Here is a 12,025-nt window from a genome sequence, read left to right on the forward strand (position 1 = left end):
GCTTAATGTGCAACAATCACGCCGTAGTAGTCTCATTGTTGGGACTCCTGGTTCCCGCTGTGAGAGGCAGCCAAGGTCAGACATTTTCAGTATCGCCCGTCGCTGCCATGGAGGTAATAGGTGAGGAACAATATTCGGCTTTGAAATTCTGCTTTCATCTCAACAGATCTTTAGCTGAGGCCTAAACAATGTTACAGAACTCTTATGGAAAGTCTGTTGTTCCCTACAGCACAGCTCGAAGGTAGTCTAAAATGTTCAAAGAGGGGAGACAATCAGTTTCAAAGAAAAGTGGACCCGGTGCTCGAGTTACTGCTCTTACGGAAGAAAGCATCACCACTGCTGCTGTCCTTGTAAGAGAGGATCGACGAATTACCTTAAGATCACTTTCTGAAATACTGAATATTTCATAGAGTGCCACCCACACGTTGGTGACAGAAAAATTACACATGACACGTGTTTGTGCGTGATGGGTTCCAAGACTGTTGATTCCCGAACAAAAGGACATTCGCGTGCAGGTCTGCATGCAGTTAAAGTTGATGTTAGAGGAAGATCCGGCATTTCTTTCAAATGTAACCACTGCTGATGAAACTTGGCTACATCATTTTGATCCCGAGAGCAAACAGCAAAGCTCAGTGTGGAAATCCCCTTCATCACCAGCCCCCCAAAAAGCAAAAGTTCTTGCTTCTGCTGGGAAAGTTATGGTCATCTCATTCTTTGATATTCATGGAATGGTTTATCAGCATGTTGTACCTGCACACGTATCAGTAACTGGCAATACTACAGGGATGTCCTGAAAACATTGCAAGTCCATATCAGGCGCAAAAGACCAAATTTCCGTGAAGCAGGCTGGATGCAGCACCACGATAATGCGAGGCCACATATTGTCAATTTTGTTGCTCAATATATTGCAAAAAAACAACGTAAAGTGCATCCCTGACCTCCCCACAGTCCGGATTTAGTCTCATGTGATTTTTTTCTATTCCCTAAGATGAAGAAATGCCTTCGTGGGAGGCATTATCAATCATCAGGAGCAGTAGTGAAGGCTCCGGAGGCGATTTGGAAGGACCTATCAAAAAATAGTTTCCAGCGTGTATTTGAAGACTGGCAGAAACGTTAGGACCAGTACATAGCATTCACGGGAGACTACATTGAGAAGGACCATCAAAATTATGAGGATGAGTAAAGGTATGTTGTCAGAAAAATTATTATCATTCTTTATTGAACAGCCCTCGTATTTAGAATTAATTCAGCCAGCGTTGGTCATCCTCAGACGAGAAAATAAAGGCCGTGGTTGTGTCTCGCCACGGCCGTAGACGAATTGTCAGTACTGACGAGGTGGTTTCCGTAGTGATAGGATTGAACCATAGCCTGTGTTTTATGGTCTGAGGATACCAGTGCTGGCTTAGACAGTCTATTCCGTATGAAATAACTGTGATTTCGTCAGATAAATTGCTTCCTTTTACAACTTTATGCGAGGGGCCTGCGGGCTGGTAAAGCCCGTTTGCCATTCCTGTATGTCCTTCGGTTGGGACTTGTTCTCAATCGTCGTAGGGATGTTATATTATACTCTTCCTTGTGCCTGTGTTATGTTGACAGCGTTTCATTTTCAGTACAGACCTCTCAAACACACACAGACTAGTGTTCTCGATTTACTCACATGTCTTTTGTTCAAACGTTTGAGCGGAGCGATAGCAAGATCTCATAGAAATTAAACAGTGGATTTTGTCCGAATTTGCATGACAAAAGAAGGGTGCGAAATTGACAAATGTGGTATCAAAGTGACCAGCGCAAGTTCCAGGTTTACCTAAAATGTTTAATTGCCTGAAAGTAACCTGAAAAACTGAGAAAAACGTAATGACTGGTTTGAGGGAAAATTGAAATATATGATAAACAGCAGCTGCTAACTGTGTAAATGAAGTGTCAAAAAATATCAAATCACAGCATAAACCTGAACTTCTCTGCTTTCTTTTGGTCTGTATACTCTAAAAATCAATGACATAACGATCGATGTTTAAATATATTTCATTTCATGCATAATGGACAAAACTTGAAATTTAAAAGAAAATTGGGAAAAGTGTCAAATCTTATATCAATCGATTTGTCTAAAAGAAAGGAAGAAAACTGATTTGAGAAACATTCCACGCACTTTCGAAATGATCGAAATCATTTACACCAAATGAGATGCAGACTGAGAATTTAGAGTTCAATGTTTAACTGAGAATCTACTATTTTAAAGAGTATTGGATGATATTCGTCTAGTGGGATTTTACTAACGTATGACCATTTCATCAGCTTTATATGATTTGCAGCATTATTCACGTGTCTAATGTCTGTCTAGCCTATTTTATTTCTAACGCCTAGACACATCATTTCACATAACCTTTAACCGTATATTTAAATTTTTTTATTTTCTTCTTTCATGTCAGTTGCAAAGATTTAATCTTTTTATGTTGTTATATAACCTCATAATATGTGGCAAAGACTGCAAACTTACCTCATTATTTCTATTCAGAGAGTTAGCAGTTCGTCATTCTTCTTAATCTTCTTCCTATTGACCGTCACAATTATCATCATCCTCGTCACGTTGATAAGCCATGTGACGGGCGCACGTAATGGAATTGGCTGTCGATTTTCTAGTCGTATGTCCTTGATATCGCCAAAAGGTCACCTCGTCCAGGCTTCCAGGCATCATGATTCATGCCACATATATGCAAATAGCAACAGCTATCTATGTGTTTGCGTTTTATCATTGCACGATACCGCGGTGGTTATCAACCGTGCTATAATGACAAAACAGCACAACATACATTTTCTGCACTAAAAATTATCAGAGTATACATTTTCTGCACAAAAAAATTGTCAGCTAAATAGCAGTATGATCATAATGGAAAGTCATAATGTTGAAAATGACTCGCAATTGGTTTTGATGACTGTAATTTTTGTAAAGAGATAATTTAGCAGTTTTTGGAGTCTTCTTATGTCGTGCAGTCTTATTGACAATAACCAGAATTCAATCTTTAAAGAACGCTTTCTATGAAGGAAAATACCCCTCCATCATTCGACGAATACAGGGATTAGCGACCACAAGGAAGTTGCTGCTATGCTGAATACCATAACACCCACAACCATCAAAAAGAAATGGGAAGTACGTCTATTTAAAAAAGTCTTAGATAAATGCTCTTAACGCCTTTTTAAGAGACAGTCTCTACTCCTTCCGATCTGACCACGTAAGCGTAGAAAAGATGTGGAATGATTTCAAAGAGATAGTATCGACGGCAATTGAGAGATAAATACCACATAAATTAATATGTGATGGTGCTGATATCCCATGGTACACAAAACGGGTCAGATCGCTGTTGCAGAAGCTACGAAAAAAGCATACCAAATTTAAAAGAATGCAAAATCCCCAAGATTGGCAAAGTTTTGCAAAAGTTCGAAATATACCGCTTACTTCAGTGCGACATGCTTTTAATAATTTCCACAACGAAACTCTGTCTCGGAATCTGGCAGAAAACCCAAAGAGATTCTGGTCTTGCATAAGGCACACCAGTGGCAAGACGCAGTCAATACCTTAACTGCGCGATAACAAAGATGAAGTCATTGATGACAGTGCCACAAAAGTACAATTAATAAACACGGTTTTCCGAAACTCCTTCACCAAAGAAGACGAAGTAAATGTTCCTGAATTCCAATCAAGAACAACTGCGAAGATGAGAAACATAGAAGTAAATATCCTCGGTGTAGCAAAGCTTAAATCACTTAATACAGGCAAGACCTCCAGTCCAGACTGTATACCAGTCAGGTTCCTTTCAGAGTATGCTGATGCGATAGCTCCAGATTTAGCAATTACATACAACCGCTCGCTCACACAAAGTTCCGTACCATAAGAGATCTTATAGATCTTATAATTAAATGTTCCCATATGGTACAGGACTTTTCCATTACGTCCAACGCTGGGGTGCTATTCCAATGTCGGAGAGCCCTGGCGTTAGTGACAATGTAAGGGAAAATAAGCAGAAAATATGAATTGAAGTTTGTGTTGGGTTGGGCACTCAACTTGGGTAGTTCGTGCAGCAATGTTTACCCTTGTACTGCGGTAGTATAATGGTTAGCATTCCTGCCTGGCAAGCAAGAAACCCTGGGTTACAGTCCTGGCCGTAGCACAGATTTTAATTCATTTCTTCCGCTTTGATCATTGTCGTAGATAATGAAGAGACTTTAATGTCTCAGTGAAACATTTAATTATAAGATTATGAATTACCTCGAAGAAAACGATTTATTGACACATAGTCAGCACGGATTCAGGAAAGATCGTTCTTGTGAAACACAACTAGCTCTTTATACTCAGGAAGTAATGAGTGCTATCGATAGGGGATGTCAAATTGTTTTCATATTTTTAGATTTCCAGAAGGCTTTAGGCACCGTTCCTCACAAGCGTCTTGTAACCAAATTGCATGCCTATTGAATATCGCCTCAGTTGTGCGACTGGATTCGTGATTTCCTGTCAGAAAGTTCACGATCGGTAGTAACAGGCGGAAATTCATCGAGTAAAACAGAAGTAATATCCGGCGTTACCCAAGGAAATGTTATATGCCCTCTATTGATCCTGATCTATAATAACGACATAGGAGACTATCTCAGCAGCCGTCTTAGATTGTTTTCAGATGATGCTGTCATTTTCCGTCTTGTAAAGTCATCATATGACCAAAACGAATTTCAAAATGATTTAAATAAGATATATGTGTGGTGTGAAAAGTGGCAATTGACCCCGAATAAAGAAAAGTGTGAAGTTATTCACGTGAGTACTAAAAGAAATCCGCTAAATTTCGATTACGCCATAAGTCACACAAATCCTAAGGCTGTAAATCCAACTAAATACTTAGGGATTACAATTACAAGTAACCTAAATCGGAACGATCACATAGGTAATTATGTGGGTAGAGCAATCAAAGACTGCGATTCATTGGCAGAACACTTAGAAGGTGCAACAGATCTACTAAAGAGACTGTTTACACCACACTTGTCCACCCTATTCTGGAGTATTGTTGTGCGGTGTGGGATCCGAATCCGGTGGGACTGACGGATGACATCCAAAACTTCAGAGAACGTCGGCTCGTTTTGTATTATCGCGAAATAGGGGAGATAGTGCCACAGACATGATACGTGGAGTGTCACTCATTAAAACAAAGGTGTTTATCGTTGCGACGGGATCTTCTCATAAAATATCAAACACCAGTTTTCTCCTCTGATGGCGAAAAGATTATGTTGGTACCCACCTACATAGGGAGAAATGCTCATCACGATAAAATAAGAGAAATCAGGGATCGCACCGAAAAACTGACGAGCTCGTTTTTCCCTCGCGCCGTGCGAGAGTGGAACGGTAGAGATAGCTTGACGGTTGTTCGTTAAACCCTCTGCCAGACACTTAATTGTGAATAGATGAGTAATCACGTAGATGTAGACGTAGATGTAGTAAAGTTTTAAATATTTTGTAGTGGGTGTATTGCACCTTGCGCTGCACACAGCCACAGACTGTATCTGACAAGGAAAGAAAAGTTTAGTTGGGAGTAGATGATTTTTCTTTAGTTACTGCATTTGCTGGTTTCAACTTGCTTTCGAGAATGTCAGTGCACCAGACACAAAACAGCATGCTGAGGAAGAGGTAAGCTAATTTTCTTTCAGAGCAGATTTCACTTTGCATTCTTGTGATCAAGCAGTAGGCTACCTGGTCGAAATTTACAGCTATTGTGCTAAATATGCAGATTAATTTACAACAGAGAGTGTAGTTTGCCTCAAACAGTTACTTTCTTCCGAGTCGAACACTTTTTATCTAGTGAAAATTACAAATCAGAACTTTAACTTTCTGTTACGTAACATTCGTAATTTACTCAGGTATTATGTTGCAGGCAAATGATTTTCATTGAGTACTCAATTAGATTCTTTTGGCATTTAATTAGATTCATTTATTTTATTTCAGATTCAGTATTTCACTACGATTAAAGTTTTGTTTCACGACGCTGTTCATAAGCGCAATACAGGGCCAACCAACAACCAGTACTTCTCAGAAGTTAAGTCGATATCTTAAGGAATCGTTACAAAAGCAGGAAGTTTTTGAAACGGAATATTCAGTATTTCATGTACAGGTAAATTACCTAGAAAGCTTACAAGGAAACTTATTATAAAAACATATACGTGTCACCACTCTTGTACGCCTTTATGACTAATACGGAAATTCGGAACGGTCATAACAAATTTTCGTATCGTATCGCAATACACTGTGCAGTCTGCTAAAGCGTAGCTTTTGGAGATGTGCTCTGCGCACAGGTAGAGCTTCTACTCTCAGAAGAAAGTCAAAGACCAATGCCCTAATTGAACTCTGGAGGGGGCAGTTCCATCACGTTACTGTGGCTAGAGACGATGCCATGTTTCGGGTAGCTTTTTACCTACCACAGACGCGCGTCACACATTCACAGCAATAGTCCACGGCACAGGGGGACAATGCAGCTAGTCGCAAAATACAGTATGTCCTTAGGTGCCAGACCGCACTCCTAAAAAAAAAGAAAGGGGGATAAATAAAAATTTTGTAAGTAGGCTGTTTATGTTTTCTCTATGTAAGTAGGCTGTTTATGTTTTCTCTATGTAAGTAGGCTGTTTATGTTTTCTCTATGTAAGTAGGCTGTTTATGTTTTCTCTATGTAAGTAGGCTGTTTATGTTTTCTCTATGTAAGTAGGCTGTTTAGGTTTTTTATTGGTAACGCCACCTCTGTATGACAATCACTGGCTGTGCTGTGGGCAGTCTGTGTCTGCTTTGCATTGTTGTAATACTCGCCATTGTAGTGTTAGGCAGCTGGCTGTGAACAGCGCGTAGCGTTGCGCAGTTGGAGGTGAGCCGCCAGCAGTGGTGGATGTGGGGAGAGAGATGGCGGAGGTTTGCAATTTGTCATGAACTGATATATATATTATGACTTGTGATGATATTAAGGTAAATACATTGTTTGTTCTCTATTAATATCTTTCATTTGCTAACTATCCCTATCAGTAGTTAGTGCCTTTAGTAGTTTGAAGCTTTTATTTAACTGGCAGTAGTGGCGCTTGCTGTATTGCAGTAGCTTGACCAGCGAAGATTTTTGTGAGGTAAGTGATTTGTGAAAGGTATAGTTTAATGTTAGTCAGGGCCATTCTTTTGTAGGGAATTTTGAAAGTCAGATTGCGTTGCGCTAACAAAGTATTGTGTGTCAGGTTAAGCACAGTCCTATATAAATTGTTCAAAGGGGACGTTTCATTAGCCTAGGATACCTCACTGGAATCTTCTGATTTTTTCTTGTAGTTTGTGTATTTAGTGTAGCTTTTGTTTATTGCTAGCGCGTAATTGTAGAGAGAATCTCCTTTGTAGTTGTAGTTTTTCATTGTTGTAGAGTAAAACAGTTGTGGCATGCATGTAGATTTGCACCAAGTATTTCGCAGCTGCAATTAACTAGACATTATTTCCATTGCTACGTTATTTTATTTTGCTCTTCAAATTGTGTTTTTCTGTGTTGTCGTGTGAAATACTGTGACAATAATGGCGTGTGAAAAACGTAATACTAGGCTCCAAAGTAAACTGAGAAATGACAGTGAAGACGAAGGCAGTGTGTTAGCGCCGCAGAGTAATGAATTAACTGATGTTCAAAGTAGTAATTTGGTAATCGTGCATAGGGAAATGGAGCGGGCGGCAAACAATGGCACGGACAGTGAAACAATTAGTGAAGAGGGAAGCATTATCGATCGATCGGTCGGCAACAGCTCGCCTCATGAATCCGAAATGACAGGACACAATTTCGCAAATACTGTAGATTCAGGTTTTGGGTTATCACCGTTTTCTCAAATAAGTCAAGACGCATTTTCTGCTTGTCAAAATGTGAATGTTGCCGGTGCAAATGCACTGCCGAAAAGCGTAGAGAAACAGATTCCAGACACTAATACATTATTATTGCAATTAATGCAACAAATGGAACAAAATCAGAGACAAATGGGACAAAATCTTAAAAAGCTAGACACAGTGGAACAAAATCTCAAAAAGTTAGACACAATGGAACAAAATCAGAGACAAACACAGCAAAAGCTTCAAAAGTTAGACACAATGGAACAAAATCTTAAAAAGTTAGACTCATTGGAGCGAACTCTTGAACGAACACGTGAGGATTTAACTGCTGAGTTACATCACATTGAATCGAAATGTCAAAAAGTCTGTAATGACGTAAAAACACAAATTTGTGAGCATTTCCAACCTATTTTTTCGCGTCATGAAAATGCACTACAGAATCACGAAGCAGCTATAAAAGAACTGCAAACTATTGTTCATGAAAATCATGAGACCTTGCAAGCAAAATTTGACTCAGTTGCATCTACCGATTCGGTTACGCAACTTGCAAAAACTCAGGAAAACTTAAAGGACACAGTAGAAAGACACATGGAGGAAATTAGTTCATTGTCAGAGAAAGTAGTTGAACTTTCGGATCAGCTAAATAACTTATCTACAAAGGTAGATGATGATCTGAATGACACAACACCTGTAGCCTTCACTGACACAGAAGAGTATGAACAAATTAGGAAATTCAAACAAAATCAGAATCAAATCAATACACAGTACAAAAGAGAAATCCGGGAAGTGCAAGATCAGCTGGCACAAGTAGTACAAGAATTACGTATTTCAGAGGACACTCGCGCTGCAACACGGGAAGAGGGACTTAGAAATACGGAAAAGCCGCAAAATAATAACACAGGGCATTTCGGAAGTTATGAAAGAAATTGGCAATGTGCACCGAATTTTGAGATGGAACGGCCGACACGACCTAACAATGACCGATATGCGACTCGCCGACATGATGATTTTGACTATAAGCTGTTCATTACTACACGTAAATTCAAAACATTTAAGAATTCTGGCAACGACATTCATCCACAAGCATGGCTCCATCAATTCTCTCATTGTTTTCCTCCCAACTGGTCGTTGGAACACAGATTAGAATTTATGTGTGGCTACTTGGAGAATGAACCAGCTGTAAGAATGCGATCGGTAATTCACGATTGCCACAGTGAAGGAGAGTTTTACCATGCCTTCCTCTCAGCATATTGGTCTCAAGCCACACAAGACCGTGTAAAACATAGCATCATAATGATGAAACGTTTCGAACAATCTGAATTTTCCAGTCTTATGAAATATTTTGAAGACATGTTGCATAAGAATCAGTATCTTTCAAACCCATACAGCCCCTCAGAACTCATCCGCATTTGCTTAATCAAACTGCCTGAACATTTACGACATATTATTTTGGCAGGACGTTGCAAAGACAACATTGAAGCATTTCAGGGACTCTTACAAGAATTAGAAATTGACACTGACAATCGCGGAACGCGAAACCAGGAACACAGCAATTACAGGTCACATCCGTCGCAATTCCGCGATGAAAGAAGCAATAACTTTACACGACAAGGCTATTCTCACAACACAAATCGTGACCAAAACAGACACCACCCGTATGACAACCATTGGCAGAGTAGTAATAACTACAGGGAAAGATCACCTCTCTGTGGTAATGACTATCACAGAGACAATAAGAGAAACAGACAATATGGGAACCAAAATAAATACTATCAAGGGAGACAGAATAACTTTAGACGCAACGGACCAGCGCGCAGTTACGACTCAGGGAGAAATTCTCCACCACGTGACCGACACGAAAGAAACTGTGTAAACTACCGACAAAACGACAGACCTGAATTCCATCAGAACTGGCGAGCTTTAAACAGAGCTGGGCCCTCTCGGCAAGGCGAATTTGTGGAAGTTAGACCTCCTAATCCCAGTAACGACGCGCGCCAACAAAGAAACAGACAATGACTCACACCGCAGGCAGCCGCTTGCGCCGGCTGGCTCAGAGAAAAATAACATTGACGCTAACCTTGAGAAAAATTTTAGCATTCCTTACCGACGTATACCGCATGATAATTGCGTTCAAGTTGAAACTTTGAGTACTACGAAGAGTAAAGGTTTACACCACATATCACATGTAAAACCATTTACTGAGAGATAATCTGCTTTTTAACTTAGTCTTTGCCATCAAACTTTTCACTTCACATTTCTAGTATGCTTTGTCAGATTTAGAATCTGTTAACATGTAACAATGTTTGAAGTTAAATATCCAGTCTAGAACCTAGGGAAATATTTAAACAGAAATTACGAATGCATTGTTATAGTGAAAGACGACACAGTGTTGTATTTGTACATTCTTGCTTGTTAGTTGCACGATTACGTAACGACTATCAGGCTTACATACTAAGAACCTATACTGGTACTGCTAATGAGATTTTAATGCAACATTTTGGTTTACTTGAAAATACATTTTGGGTTTAAAGTACTTTCTGAGAGATACCAGACGACACAGAGGTTAGTTTATGTGACAGCTACACGATTTTTATCACGACGCTACTAATGAGTGACAATTTACAATGTTGCTTTTGCTGTGTATCTGTTTTATATCTGCACAGTTTTCTGAATTCTTCTGGAAATCAAAACATGTTTTATTAATGACTTTTGTGGTATAGCTACAAGGAGACAGCCTTTTCCATAGCACAACAATACGTCACAGCATAGTACTTTCATCATCACAACAATAAGCGTAATAACTAAGATATCTCTACACAAAGCATTTCACTTTTGTTTATCATGAGGTAAGTACATTGACTTCTGCAGAACTTAGCTTTCGGAGGACGATAACTACGGCACTTCCACACAGATTATGTTGCAACAAGACGCACATTTAGCGCTACAGTACACGTATTTGAGTGATTAATTTTGTACTTGAAACATTTATTTTTAAAGATTTTTGAATTACAAAGAAAGTTTTCCGTGATACATTTCATTCCATTGCTGTAATCTGTAACACCTGAGGGTATAATTACATTAATCCTCAGGGGGGTACACGCTTACTTTGTGTACCATGTGTGTGGCAACCACAAGGAACCCTAGCTAATATGGTATTTGCTTATACAACTTTACACGTCGGTACCATATTTCTCTAACACAGAATTACACAGCTATCTGATTATTTGACAGAGAAACAAACATTCTTTTTACTACGTCAGTGACAGATGTTTACGCAATTACAGTTGGATAACTTCACACTTGTTGTTGTTGTTGTTGTGGTCTTCAGTCCTGAGACTGGTTTGATGCAGCTCTCCATGCTACTCTATCCTGTGCAAGCTTTTTCATCTCCCAGTACCTACTGCAACCTACATCCTTCTGAATCTGCTTAGTGTATTCATCTCTTGGTCTCCCTCTACGATTTTTACCCTCCACGCTGCCCTCCAATACTAAATTGGTGATCCCTTGATGCCTCAGAACATGTCCTACCAACCGATCCCTTCTTCTGGTCAAGTTGTGCCACAAACTTCTCTTCTCCCCAATCCTATTCAATACTTCCTCATTAGTTATGTGATCTACCCATCTAATCTTCAGCATTCTTCTGTAGCACCACATTTCGAAAGCTTCTATTCTCTTCTTGTCCAAACTATTTATCGTCCATGTTTCACTTCCATACATGGCTACACTCCATACGAATACTTTCAGAAATGACTTCCTGACACTTAAATCTATACTGGATGTTAACAAATTTCTCTTCTTCAGAAACGCTTTCCTTGCCATTGCCAGCCTACATTTTATATCCTCTCTACTTCGACCATCATCAGTTATTTTGCTCCCCAAATAGCAAAACTCCTTTACTACTTTAAGTGCCTCATTTCCTAATCTAATTCCCTCAGCATCACCCGACTTAATTAGACTACATTCCATTATCCTTGTTTTGCTTTTGTTGATGTTCATCTTATATCCTCCTTTCAAGACACTGTCCATTCCATTCAACTGCTCTTCCAAGTCCTTTGCTGTCTCTGACAGAATTACAATGTCATCGGCGAACCTCAAAGTTTTTATTTCTTCTCCATGAATTTTAATACCTACTCCGAATTTTTCTTTTGTTTCCTTTACTGCTTG

Source organism: Schistocerca piceifrons, chromosome 5 (assembly GCF_021461385.2).
Source record: "Schistocerca piceifrons isolate TAMUIC-IGC-003096 chromosome 5, iqSchPice1.1, whole genome shotgun sequence".
In the NCBI taxonomy this organism is placed as follows: Eukaryota; Metazoa; Arthropoda; class Insecta; order Orthoptera; family Acrididae; genus Schistocerca; species Schistocerca piceifrons.